This window comes from Gymnoscopelus microlampas, assembly GCF_963454915.1.
Source record: "Gymnoscopelus microlampas genome assembly, chromosome: 20".
Taxonomy (NCBI): Eukaryota; Metazoa; Chordata; class Actinopteri; order Myctophiformes; family Myctophidae; genus Gymnoscopelus; species Gymnoscopelus microlampas.
Genome location: NC_139957.1, coordinates 1,827,501 through 1,840,273, shown reverse-complemented (window position 1 = coordinate 1,840,273; position 12,773 = coordinate 1,827,501).

The following is a 12,773-nucleotide window of genomic DNA, read 5'->3' as shown; positions in this document are numbered from 1 at the left end:
ATGAACGCCAAAACAAACACCCATGCCTCCTTGACAAACAAACATTTGCATCACTGTTTGTGGGTAGCCCTCACTTCCTATGAACCCTCCTTCTCTGCCATTGCCCAGTTAAAGACGTGCCATCTCTCTCATTAGTAGTAGCCCAGCCCCACCCCACTCCCGAATTGTGAGAGTTAAAGAGAGAGGACAATAAGTGGTCAAAATTAAACAAAATTGTCATGCTGTGATTTAGCTAGAGACTTAGGATATCTTCGATAAAACCGCCCAATGGGAGTCGGAGGTGGGTCTAACGACAAGCCAATCAGCGAATAACTGCTAAAACAAGCTGTGCGATGACGTCAGATGTAGGCGGATCCGTGGATCTCTTGTGATTGGTTTAGAGAAATTCGAATCCCCTCCCCCTTGTAATAGCCAACACTGCAGCCAATTTCAGACTGAAGCTCCACGCAGCTTCAGGCTGATAATCAAGTTTTCATAACATGCTGGCACAGACATGCTTAAGCGGGCGACACAAAATAAAGGTGCCACTAACATTGCTCTACCAAAGATAAGTTGCTGCATGTGAGGATAACAGCCCCAACACTGTGCTATTCTGAAAGACATGCAGAAGTTGAGCAAGTAAATGCACCCCCTGTGTGTGTGTGTGTGTGTGTGTGTGTGTGTGTGTGTGTGTGTGTGTGTGTGTGTGTGTGCGCGTGCGTGCGTGTCTGTGTGTGTGTGTGTGTGTGTGTGTGTGTGTGTGTGTGTGTGTGTGTGAGTCAGCTGATTGATAGGGAACATAGCGCTGGGAAAATGGTTGGTTGGTTGGTTGTAAGTCTAATAATGACGTTGGCCTACCGTGCACGTTCACATGTATACTTTACATTACTTAATACCATTTTTCAAATATTTTATTTTTTAACTTTTTGGACAAAATAGCCAAGAGTACATCGAGGTGCCCAGATGTCCTGTATCCGATTTGAACATGCTTGTACTGTAGAACTTCACAGTTAAGGACATTTGAATAATTGCTATAAAACATGCGGATGTCATTATGGCATCATAATCATTATGGATGTCATATGGCATAAACAAGTTCAAGGGTACATTTTAGAGGTTCAAATCATGTACAGCCTACTTATTTCATACCCTCTTCCAAAGCATACTTTTATTATTTACTTTTTCACATTTTGCAAACAACTGCCAATGTCAAACTGCAAAACATACATACATACACAATACATATCTGGTGTATGGCTGAGGCTTGCATTTAATTTCCTCTATTATGGTCTTAATAGAACTAGCTACAACCATGTTAAAGTAAGTGTGATGTAGTAGCCTAAAGCAGGTGTAAGACCATTGTGTTTGCATTGTGTTATAGGTATAATGCCCACATAATCTCTTCAAGACATAACAGTCTTGAAGAGATTATGTGGTAAAGAGTTGAGTCTTGGACAACGGGATCTGTTGGAGGTGCTTGGGATGCGTCGATTTAATCTGGACTCTCTGGACTCTCTCTTAAATTATTTTATTTATTTGTCATAATTATGTTCTCTTATTTATGGATGGTAGTCATTACTGCCAGGTTTTTTTTTATATGTCACTGGGGGCAACTTCTTCCAGCGTAAAGACACTGTGTTGAAGACCTGAGCATCAACCTGATCCTTGTTGTTCTCGTCACTGTTCCTTCCAAAGTAGTACAGCTTGTGTCTCACCGCTACAGCAACATAAAACTGTTGGTTTCCTGCTCTGTATTCCTCTACAGAGCCTCTACAGAGCCTCTATAGAGCCTCTACAGAGCAGGAAACCAACAGTTTTCTACTTCAATTCACCGTTAGTGTCATTTTCAAAATGTTTTCATGGACGTTGCATCAGAAAGGAGTTGCCCCCAATGACACCTGGTAGAGGAGAACCACCCCCTGAGGTTCCCTCTATTCGTTACGGCCACACAGCTGTGCTGATAGAAGATATCATCTACATCTGGGGAGGGGAGTACTGCAACCTGCTTCATGCTTTTGATGTCGACACCCATAGATGGTTCAAACCACAGGTTTCTGGAACTGTTCCAGAGGAGAGGTACGGCTTCTCAGCCCGTGTCTTGGGGAAGGTCATCTATGTCCATGGAGGAGTTAAAACTCTGATTAGATATACTAATGACATGTACAAGTTGGACACCACCACGATGGTCTGGTCTTTAATTAACACCAGAGGCACTCAGCCACCTGCTTCAGAGTGTCACTCTGCCACCATCATCGGGACAAAGATGTTTATATTCGGGGGCGTGTTTTTGGGGGGGCTGAGAGAGGACTACTACAACAGCATCAGTGTGTTTGACACAGAGACCAACAGCTGGCTGAACTCACCTTCTGCAAAGCTTCTTCCAGAAAGGAAGGGGTAAGAAAGGGTCATGTATCCTTTGCCTACAATGGAGAGCTGTACATATTTGGTGGCGTAGATGGTGAGAATGGCAGGGAACGAGACCTCAATGATGTGTGGAAATTCAGTCCAGAGAGCTTCTCCTGGAAGAAGGTCGAGCCCAAGGGGAAAGGACCGTCTCTGGCGTTGAGGATGTGCAGTTGCATGGTGGGAGATCGTATCTTCCTCTTTGGAGGAATAAAAACAGCCGATGACCTGTATGTCTTAGACTTAAGTCCTTGTCTTAAGACGTTATGTAAGCTGGCAGTCATTCAGTACGGTCTGGAGCAGTCTGAACTCCCACACAACATCAGGTGGGAACTGGCAGCCATGACTACCAACAACTGAATAAACAAAGAGAAACACAAAAAACAACAAGCCCAAATTATATTAAAAACTAATATAAGAAAAAACCTGGCAGTAATGAATACCATCCATAAATAAGAGAACATAATTATGACAAATAAATAAAGTAATTTAAAAAAAAACTACGGATATTGCACTGTAGGTAAATAAAATGGCTATAATGTGATGCATTAATGGGACTTTGTTATAATCCAAAGATACAGTATGACAGGAGATACAGTCAAATACGGACCCTTTTGGAAGAAAAGAAAAGGTTGGACAACCCTGACTCAAACCCTACAGCAGAGGTCTTCAACAGGGAGTCCTGGACCCCTAGCTTCCAGATTCTGGGGGAACATTCACCAAAGATAAGCTGATCTGAAAGCTCACAACAAGCTTGTATGAGCTTGTAGATCGGCTGCCTATTTCCGGCTCAGTTTTGGGTGTTGAGAGGCGAAAAGATCAGACCAAGTAGGCCTACTGATGGTTGAACTGGTTTAATGTCCACATGAGCAAAAATATAAAGTGATGACAGTGATGTCAAACAAGTCTATGAAAACAAGTTAAATCTGCAGCACAATGTTATACAATGTTATAATATCTCTCTCAGCTAAAGGGTCCTTGGTCTGAATAAAAGGTTATATCGATACACTTTATTCCTGACAGATCCTTTTTCAGGCCAGTTTTCCACAGAAACTAGTGATAAACTTCCTTTAATGATGGTGTCAGGGCAGTACATTTACTGTACTTCAGTACGCTTTTGAGGATTTTTGAGCGGTGCAACCGCTCCTATAAGAGGGTTTAGGACCCATCCGTGTTGAAAGTTTTTCTTTCCGTCGTGAAAATTTGTCTTTCGCTGTGACGCCATGCTGTGGAAAACACACCCATAGGCTAAGCTTTTCAGGACGTGCTGTGATTGGCTAGCGAGACACATGATGAAATTAACTTCAAACTTCGCAGACGCACTGTGATTGGCTAGCGAGACCAGTGTTGGGTAACGTTACTTTTTAAAGTAACTTGTTAAGTTTACAAGTTACTGCCATTAAAAAATAATTTGTTACGTTACTGGATTACCCCCTGACAAAAGTAACTTAGAATACTTTTCCGTTACTGACAATTAAAACCCATTTTTTAATTGCATTTTAAGTTGCGCAAGTTTGTTACATTGTATTACTGGCTGCCCCATTGCCTTATCTACGGCCCATATTAATTAACTCTATGGTTAAAAACAAGAATGATAAACAATAGACAATATCCCCTTTACAGCTCTTTCTTATTTTATTTTAACTAATATAATTCGCCACAATTGCCAGCCTACATGTAGGACCGGACAGAAAGTCAGTGTACAGAAACCGGGGCTCAATATGCATGCAGCTTAATGAGGACATATAGGCTCCAACATAGGCTATGCAACAAATCAGGCACATTTCAATTTAACTGTAAAATAAAACAATTTGAATTCAAAGTGCATTACAGAAACGGAGGTAGGTCTCCCAACAACACTCTTGTGCACGATCTGACAGCAATCAGCGCTGCGCTGATGCTGACTCAGAGAGGTATATATTTTAACAGCTGGCTCTATGAAAATAAAACACGGGCTTATACAATATAGGCTACGGCCTTCAAAATGTGGACAATCTTTCAGGACATTTCCACATGAAAAGTAACAGTCACACATTAAACGTACAGGAACACTTTTCCTTTGATTTGAAACAAGCCCTCAGGGCGTACGTACCTCTGTACTATTTGTAAACTGTTAATAAAGTACATTCAATCAATCAAAAAAACAAACAAATGAATCAGTGCTTAGGCTTACAATAAAATACAAGTAGCCTGACTTGACTTCTCAAAGTGCCTATAAATAAGATGCACAGGAAACAAACATGCCCACATAAGGCTATGATATCTATAACAAAGTGCAGGGGCTTCAAACTTCACAGCATTCCTACATTCAGAACAGCAGAATGCAATGTATAAAGGTCAAACAAGGTGCATACTTTTTTCTAAACACACAAAAACGTAGGCTACACTACAAACTATTAAAGCGTATATGCTTCTCAAAACATGGCCAAAGTTGCCTACATGCTAACACAGAGTGACTCACCAAACCAATGCGTAGCAACAGTTACTCGTTTAATCCAAAGTGGTGATTGTAACGCAGGAGGAGAAGTTTTTCAAAACGGATAGTCTATTCCTCTTGGGCATGAGGACGAGACTCCCGAGGCTGAAAAGCCTCTCAACGGGGGCACTGGATGGTGTTGGGGTTTTGAGCCGAAGAAAGATCTTCTTGATCGTGGGGAAATTGTTCAATACATCCAATTCGAAACCTGACTTGAGATAGTCCGCTATTTCACTGTCCGCCGTCAACGAGACGGCATGTCTTTCTTCTGCAAAATCAAAGAAATCATCACCCTCGTCTTCTTCTACGATGACAGGTGCAGGCGGCGGTAGTTCTTGCGGTGCTTCCCCAACAGAGACAGCACGACACTCGGCAGCGAGAAGCGTCTTCGTGCGGTCCTTTTGCGCCTCGTCCTTCATCCAACGCAGCTTGAATTTAGGAAGGGTCGCTGCAGCCAGTAAGGCCTCCTTACTGTCCAACGTGGATGCGAAACGTTTCTTGACGGCCTGCAAGACATATATTACAAAATGTTATATACATGTTTTAATTATTTAATAAAAAATAATATAATATTTTAATAATAATAGACATTATTCATTATAATAATCATTTTAATCAGAACAAGGACAGTGCACTACAGACAGTGCACATATGGCAATTTTGGATAAAGTGCTATGAGCATGAACACAATTTTTACCTCGACTATGGCATCGGGCAGGCCAGATGTAGCACGGGAGAGGTTATCCTTTAACCCCAGGGTTCTAGCCATCAGGGCCTCGAGTGTTGGCAGGATGGTGCCATGAAAGCAGTTGTCTTCCCCTTGAAGAATATCCAAGGCCACTGTGAGGGGCTTCACAATCATACAGTACTATTTTAGGAACTGGTACTCTCTCTCTGTAATGCATCTGATGCCTATTTCGGTGCAAAGTTTATTCAGGTTCACTATAGACGGGTTTCCAAGCGACGTCATCACAGAGCAGAATGCGCAATCTGCGCATGCCTGGGGGTAAGGCGCGTTCGAAAATACAGCCCTGAGCGGCAGTGAGCGCACTGGCCAATACAAACTAATAGGCGAGTGTGCTCCGGTGCGTAATTTCCAAACGCACCCATAGGCTTCCCCCGCATCTGCGCGGTCATATTCCTCTCATGTTTACTAACAGGAAACCTGTCTATAGGACTGTCAATGACTCAGCAGAGGGCATCATAGAAGGAGTTCCACCTTGTTTTAGAAGGAACCAGAAGCTTTCTCTTGCAAATCTTCTCCACGCTCTCTGATGCCACAGGTGACCTGCTAGCTTTGGTCCACAGGCCAGAACATTTGGCAGTGGCGCTCCTGTACACTGCTTTGGCTTCACTGTTTGACACCAGCCACTTCTCTATGTCATTGGCTATGAGATTGAGCGTGTGCAACGCACATCTATGGTGTGGAGGGAGAGCAAAGGCATTGTCGTCGTCCTCGTCAGCAAGCACTGTGTGTAGATCTGCAACGGTAACCTCTTTGCTTGCGTCCTCCTCTGCTTCAGAGTCAGACCCAGAATTGGAGCCAGTTTCCAGGCCCTGTCCCTGGTAAACCTGGAACGCTTTAACAAAGTTCGTCGTTGTCGGTGACGGTGGCTGTCACTTTCCCACTAAGGCCATAGGATGTGTGAATCTGCTCAATTTCAGAGGCGATCACGTTAAAAGTGTGCCTTCCCTCGCCTACAAGCAATCGCAGCTTTCTTGCGCTGCAAAGTAGAGGGATGGATCCAGTGGGCTGTCATACCTATAAAACTCTTATTGTGTGCTGTCCACAGGTCAGCTGTGGTGGAAACGTACTGTAAGCCCTCAAACGTTGATTTCAGTTCTTTCTCCATATCACAGTAAGCTTTGTCGAGGTAGTTGGCAAACGTTTTCCTGTCAGGCACTGTTCCCTCCTTGTTGCGCGTCATAGGAATTTTATTAATGATCTTACGGAATGATGGAGACTCTACGGTTGCAATAGGAAGCATCTCCTCCACCACGTAACCAGCTACAAGCTCATTGATTTCCTTTTGAGTGACGGTTTTACTTGAAGTTACACTCAAATCTAATCGTTGCTGTTTCGTAGCTGGTCCGGCATTGTTGTTTACATCCGCGTCGTCGGCCCCAGCCACTAAGGCTGTGTTGCGGTGTGTGTTAGCAAGATGCTTCTTTAAATTGGATGTAGAGTCCTTCGAAGCAGACAGGCACTTGTTACCCGGACACAGCTTACATCTGACAGTATAGTTTTTATCATCCTTGTCCTCGACAAAATCAAAATAATGTTTATACTTCCAATTAGTAAAGGCTGACGCTGAGCTCTCGTTCTCTGCCATTTCGCTTGAAAGAGCCGGGCTGCAGCATGGCTTTTCTGCACATGCGCAGAGCCACACACACACACACACACACACACACACACACACACACACACACACACACACACACACACACACACACAGCCAAGACAGAACCAGCCTAGGGACGCCAGCACAGCAGCCATTAGAAAGATTCTTTCATACAGAACTTCTCCCTCCCTTCCTGCCTTCTCTCTCTCTCTCTCTCTCTCTCTCTTTTCTTTCTCTCCTTCCACCGCTCTCTTCCTCTTTCCTTCCCTCTCTCAGTCCTTCCTCTCTCTCCCTATATATTCCTTCCCTTAATTGCTCTTTTCGTCCTCGCCTCTCCTCTCCTCTCCTCTCCTCTCGGACGTATGTGTTGCTCTCTTTACCTATAAACTAACCTGGTGCACCAAAGAGGCTATTATGTGGGTTGGCTAGATGTTTAGCACATCTCTTTAGCCTTGGTCTGCGGGTGGGGATGAGCCGTACCGTAGTGCATTCTTTGAGGCCAGCGATTGGCTGAGGTTTCTCCAGTCAATGTGGGAGGGATCAGATTAGCATTAGGGTGTGTCCCTGTTTGGACCATTTGCATGTCATTTATGAGGCACAGTTTACGGAGCTAGTTCAGGCCAGGCAACTCAGGGATTGGACCATCCGACCAGGTGACTAAGTCACATGCATTTTTCTCCTGGTCGGGTGGTTAAAGGTACTGCGCTATTACCTGCTCACTCTGGCTTCCCTGTCTAGCTGAGCTGACGTGCTTCGCTACCGCTGCTGCTGTGATCGTGCTGCTCTGCTTACCTGCATGCTGCTGTCCATGAAAGTCATCCAACCCGCCTCCCCAGCATCCACCTGTAGGCTCTGTTTCTTGATCCCCATGGGGGTTTAATTCATTCCCTGTAAATGCTATTTGGCATGTAACATTCATTAGGATGTTATTCTTACAGGGAATGAATAGATTCAGATGCCTGACGCCAAACTATGCTTCCTCATGCTTTCTATATCTATGCTCAAGCTTGCTTAATAAATATATATTCTAATCCAATCCAATTGTTGTCTGACTGAAACACATGACATGGTCAAAAGGTCCTGGGTTCGATCCCGGGCTTGTGCAAGGCCTACTTTACTTTAAACATAACACCAAGCAGTACATGTTGCAATCACAAACATCTTAATAGTTTGTTGTACTGTAGACCGACATGGTCTACAGTACATGGTCTGTAGACCATGTACTGTACGACATGGTCCGATCTACAATCTACACTGTATGACATAATGCTCATACCCCATTCATTAACACAGAGATGTTATTAGACACAAAGCTATCCATGTCAACACGTCTTAATGTTCTAGGAGTCTCAACAGTTATAAGTGACTGCTGTTTGATCTAGCTGAAGAGGCAATTCATTGACCACAGTTTTGCACAACTTTAACATCCCAGATCGATCGAAATATTAATCCACTGTGCTGACTAATACACCATGACATTGGAGTACAAAAACGTTGCATTGTGAATAAGAACGTAATCACATTGTGGTTGCACTGTAATGCAACCATGTGCTATAAAGATGTAATCACAGGGCTACCTGCTTGATGTACTATAATTAAAAGTGCATTCAGGTCTATGAATTGAGTGCTAACATTTTATGTAAACATATAACAGGACAACGGTGAAACAGTAAGCACAGCGCTGCAGGGACTCGAACCCTGTTCCCAGCAGAAACCAGGAGTACCTACTACCAGTGTTTTTTTGCCATGTTCACACCATGCCCTTACTTGCATGAAAATGTATGAAAAGATATGAATAACCTGGCTTTACCCACACAGCTTTCCTTTAGTAAAGCTGTAATCACACTATACAATAGCATAGTGATTCTCAGATTTTATATAGTATAAAAATCAGCTAGCCACTATAAACCCTATATACATCATCTATTTGAAAATATCCAATCTACAAGCTCACAACCCCTCACAGTTAATACCCTCACAAAAACATGTAGTAATCCTGGTCACTATACTGCCTCCCACTGGTCAGCCGGGGCGCCTGATGGAGGGGAAGGGAACTGGTTGCAATAACATGTTCCTTCCACGCGCTACGTCCAACCAGGGAAACTCCCCCCTGTCAGGTGACAAGAAGGTCAGTTGGCTCTCATGCATTGAAGGAGGCATGAGCTCGGCCCTGGCCTCCCTAGGCTCGTGGGGGGAGTGTAGTGCCCAGGATCACTTAGCAAATTGGCACCGGGTGAAAAAAGGGTTACAAAATCAAGGGATAAAAAAAATACAAAAAGTAGGGGAAAATACATAAAATCACTCTAATGTGATTAATGTGACCCCTAGTCAGTGAAGTCCAGGGCTGAATGTGACAAATATTGAGACCAATATGCTATAACTTTGTACAAATATTGGTCATTTCCCAATACATACTTTTATGAAATAAATGGGTTATATTTCACAGATAGTTACACTATTCTTGTTCTATACTAAAATTAAATCATCCTTAACCTTCAAGTTACATTCATTATTTCCGTGGACTTAAAATCATCGTTTTATTTGATGGCCTTCTTGCCCTGGCATTTGGCCTTTGTGCCCTCAAAAGATTGACAAAACCAAAGGCCAAGTGGCCTTGCCCCTAAAATGACGAAATTCCAGGCCTGGTGGTGGGCCAGGGTCATGTACGGAGTTAATTCTGGCTTCTTGTTTGTTCGTTTTGATGGTGTTGACTTTTGAAAGGGACAAATGTCATCTCACTTCTTCACCCGAGCAATCCTTTGCCTTATCTTGTGTTACTATTGCATACCTGTTATAGTTACTAGTTATTAAAACTAGTTTTTTTTTTGTACAACCTTTTTCAGTATAGGGATTGACCTTCAGCACTTGTATTCATTCTTTATGACATTGCCATCTGCTCACTAATAACTTAACTGGCAATAACAAAATTCTATGCAATAGTCCTGGTTATTTTTATGCGTGATGTCTGCACTCTGAGGTTTCAGGGGATAGAGGTGGTCGATCAGCCCATTAAAGAGAGGTGGTGATAGGGACAAAGAATGACTCCAGAGGGAGGCCTACTGGATCCACACACTACAGACAGAGCACCCTAAGGGTCTTAATGAGGAGCTTCTATTGAGCTGCTTTTTGTGAATTATTTCATATGTTTAGTCAGCCATTAATGGCGATTTCAAACCATTAAAATAGAGGTCCAAAGCAATTTAATCAAGAATTCAAAAAAGTGTGCCTTTATTGTATCTATAGGCCTCCACCTCATGTTTTTACTGTAAATCTGTATTTGTCATATGTATTTTTGAAACTCACTCAAAGTCACTTGTTTGTTAGGTTAACTAACCTTTCAGGCACTTAATAGGCCCTGCAGTGGCCTACTGTTATGTATTTGTACCTCACACGCTGAGGAAGACCTGTTAGGTTTAAACGCGTCTGTTGTTCTTTCTGTGGAGAGGTAAATAAACTATATGAAAAGGACTATAGCCAGTGTGCTGGCTATTTCCTCACTCATATTGATGTTGAGCCGTGCATCTTGAGACTTTTGTTTGATCTGGATTGTTGCGGGTGTTCTGCAGTTCTCTCTGCAGTGCATAGAGCCTAATTAGTCAAGTAGAGCAAGCTGGATGTGATTGCAACACCTGTTGTGCATTGAACACATTGATGCACGCAGGCCAAAGTCACCCACACACAGATTAGAGAGACACTTGACACACTTGTCATGACAGGCTTTTATATGAACCTTTAAAACATATCATTTCCATGTGGCTGCCTTTGCTATCATTACAACAAATGCATGGCAAGCAGCATAATTTTCTTGTGAATACACTTAGATGCAGATTCCTGCAGTTATCCGTCCCCTGCTACTGAGCAAGGTGACAGACAGGGGAAAACTCAAACAGTGACAAGAAGGCAAATTTGCTTAAGGAACAAAAAAAAAAGAGTCCAGGCCATGATACTGAAGAGTAAGAGAAGTCATAATGACTTCATAATTTCAAAGAAATACAAAATTAGAAATTAACACCTAAAAAATCAACAATTTAAATATACAGAGCGATCTGGGAAGAACACCTCTCTATAGTCTGCCTGCATGTCTTCTGAGCTCTCCCATTTATATACACTGCAAACCCCTCCCTTCCAATTCAAATGAACCAATCACAGCGGTCCATCAATCCTCCCAAGCTGTTTGTTTTTTCCTACTTAAGTAAAAGTAGCAATACTACAATATAAAATACTGTACAAGTAAAATGCCTGTTTTTAAAAAAGAATTGAGTAAAAGCACAAAAGTATTGGCAGCCAATGTGCTTGAAGTGTTAGTGGTAGAAGTACAAGTAGCTACTAATGTTTGAGGATATTTCTTTTTTTCCCCTTTTTTTCAAAAATAGCAGATCTACAAGCTCACAACATGTTGAAGTGTTGTGAGGTTGTAGATCTGCTTTTTTTTAATACACAACATATACAATAGGGCTTAATTGAGTAATGTATGTTTTGTAATACTTTACAAAGTAACTAATATCTAAAGTTGTTGGCGTGAAAAGTACAATATTTGCCTGTCTGAGATGTTGTGGAGTAGAAGAGTATAAAGTATTAAAAAATGGACATTCCCATGTAAAAGTACTTTCTTTCGACCACTGGTAAACAGGCAGAAAGCACTTGGAAGAGTAACAATAAGATTATGCAAGGCTGCCACCGTGTGGCCAAAATGTGATATAGCAAGTGAGACTGCGACAGCTCCTTTACAATCTGCTTCACATTTAGACTTGAATAAATGTTCTGTGGCAGATAGTAACTAAGTACATTTACTCAAATACTGCACTTAGGTAAATTTTGTAGGTATTTTTAATTCACTTGAGTCTGAATGTTTTCACAACGTCAAGTGTAGATCAAGCTTGTCGATATCCTCTACTTTTCGTGACATTGTTATGATAAAATAGGGTATTAACTTAGTCTTACCAGATTGAAAATATGGCGATACGGTTTCTGCCTCAAATGTGACCTTTAGGACTAACATGTTCTCTAGGGCTGCAAGAGTTAATCAAAGTCATCGATTTAATTGCTTATGATAAGTATGGGGCCGGGCGTAGCGATGTCACAGGTGCGAGACTCCGTTAACTCCACCCACTTTGGCCGCCATTAAATGTAGGCTTGTTTGGTCGCGCTGGTACACTCTGTAGTCGGCAAGGGACGTTTACGGCCGTATTAGCTAAATCTGGCATTAACAAAAAAAAAAATTATATTGAATATCTTAAATACAATGAAACAAACACATTTAGGCTCTCTACCTGTGCTCAAACAAGCATGACAGCACACAATAAAAATATAAACATGTCGTGTTGATCAGACCAAATCTGGAAGTGAATCAGCGTTGCCATGTCGGCTTATTATAAGCGACTTTGGGCAGAACTTTTTCTAGCTTTTTCTGTAAAGTTGCTTTATAAGATTGGTAGTTGAGGGTTGCGTTTTTTGTGTGTGGCTTATTTATAAAGTGTTCTTGCTTATTTAGGCTTGCTTCCAAAAAAAATAAAAAATTAAACCAGTGGTTCTCAAATATTTTCATGAAAATGTTCTGTGCCAGGGAGCATTTG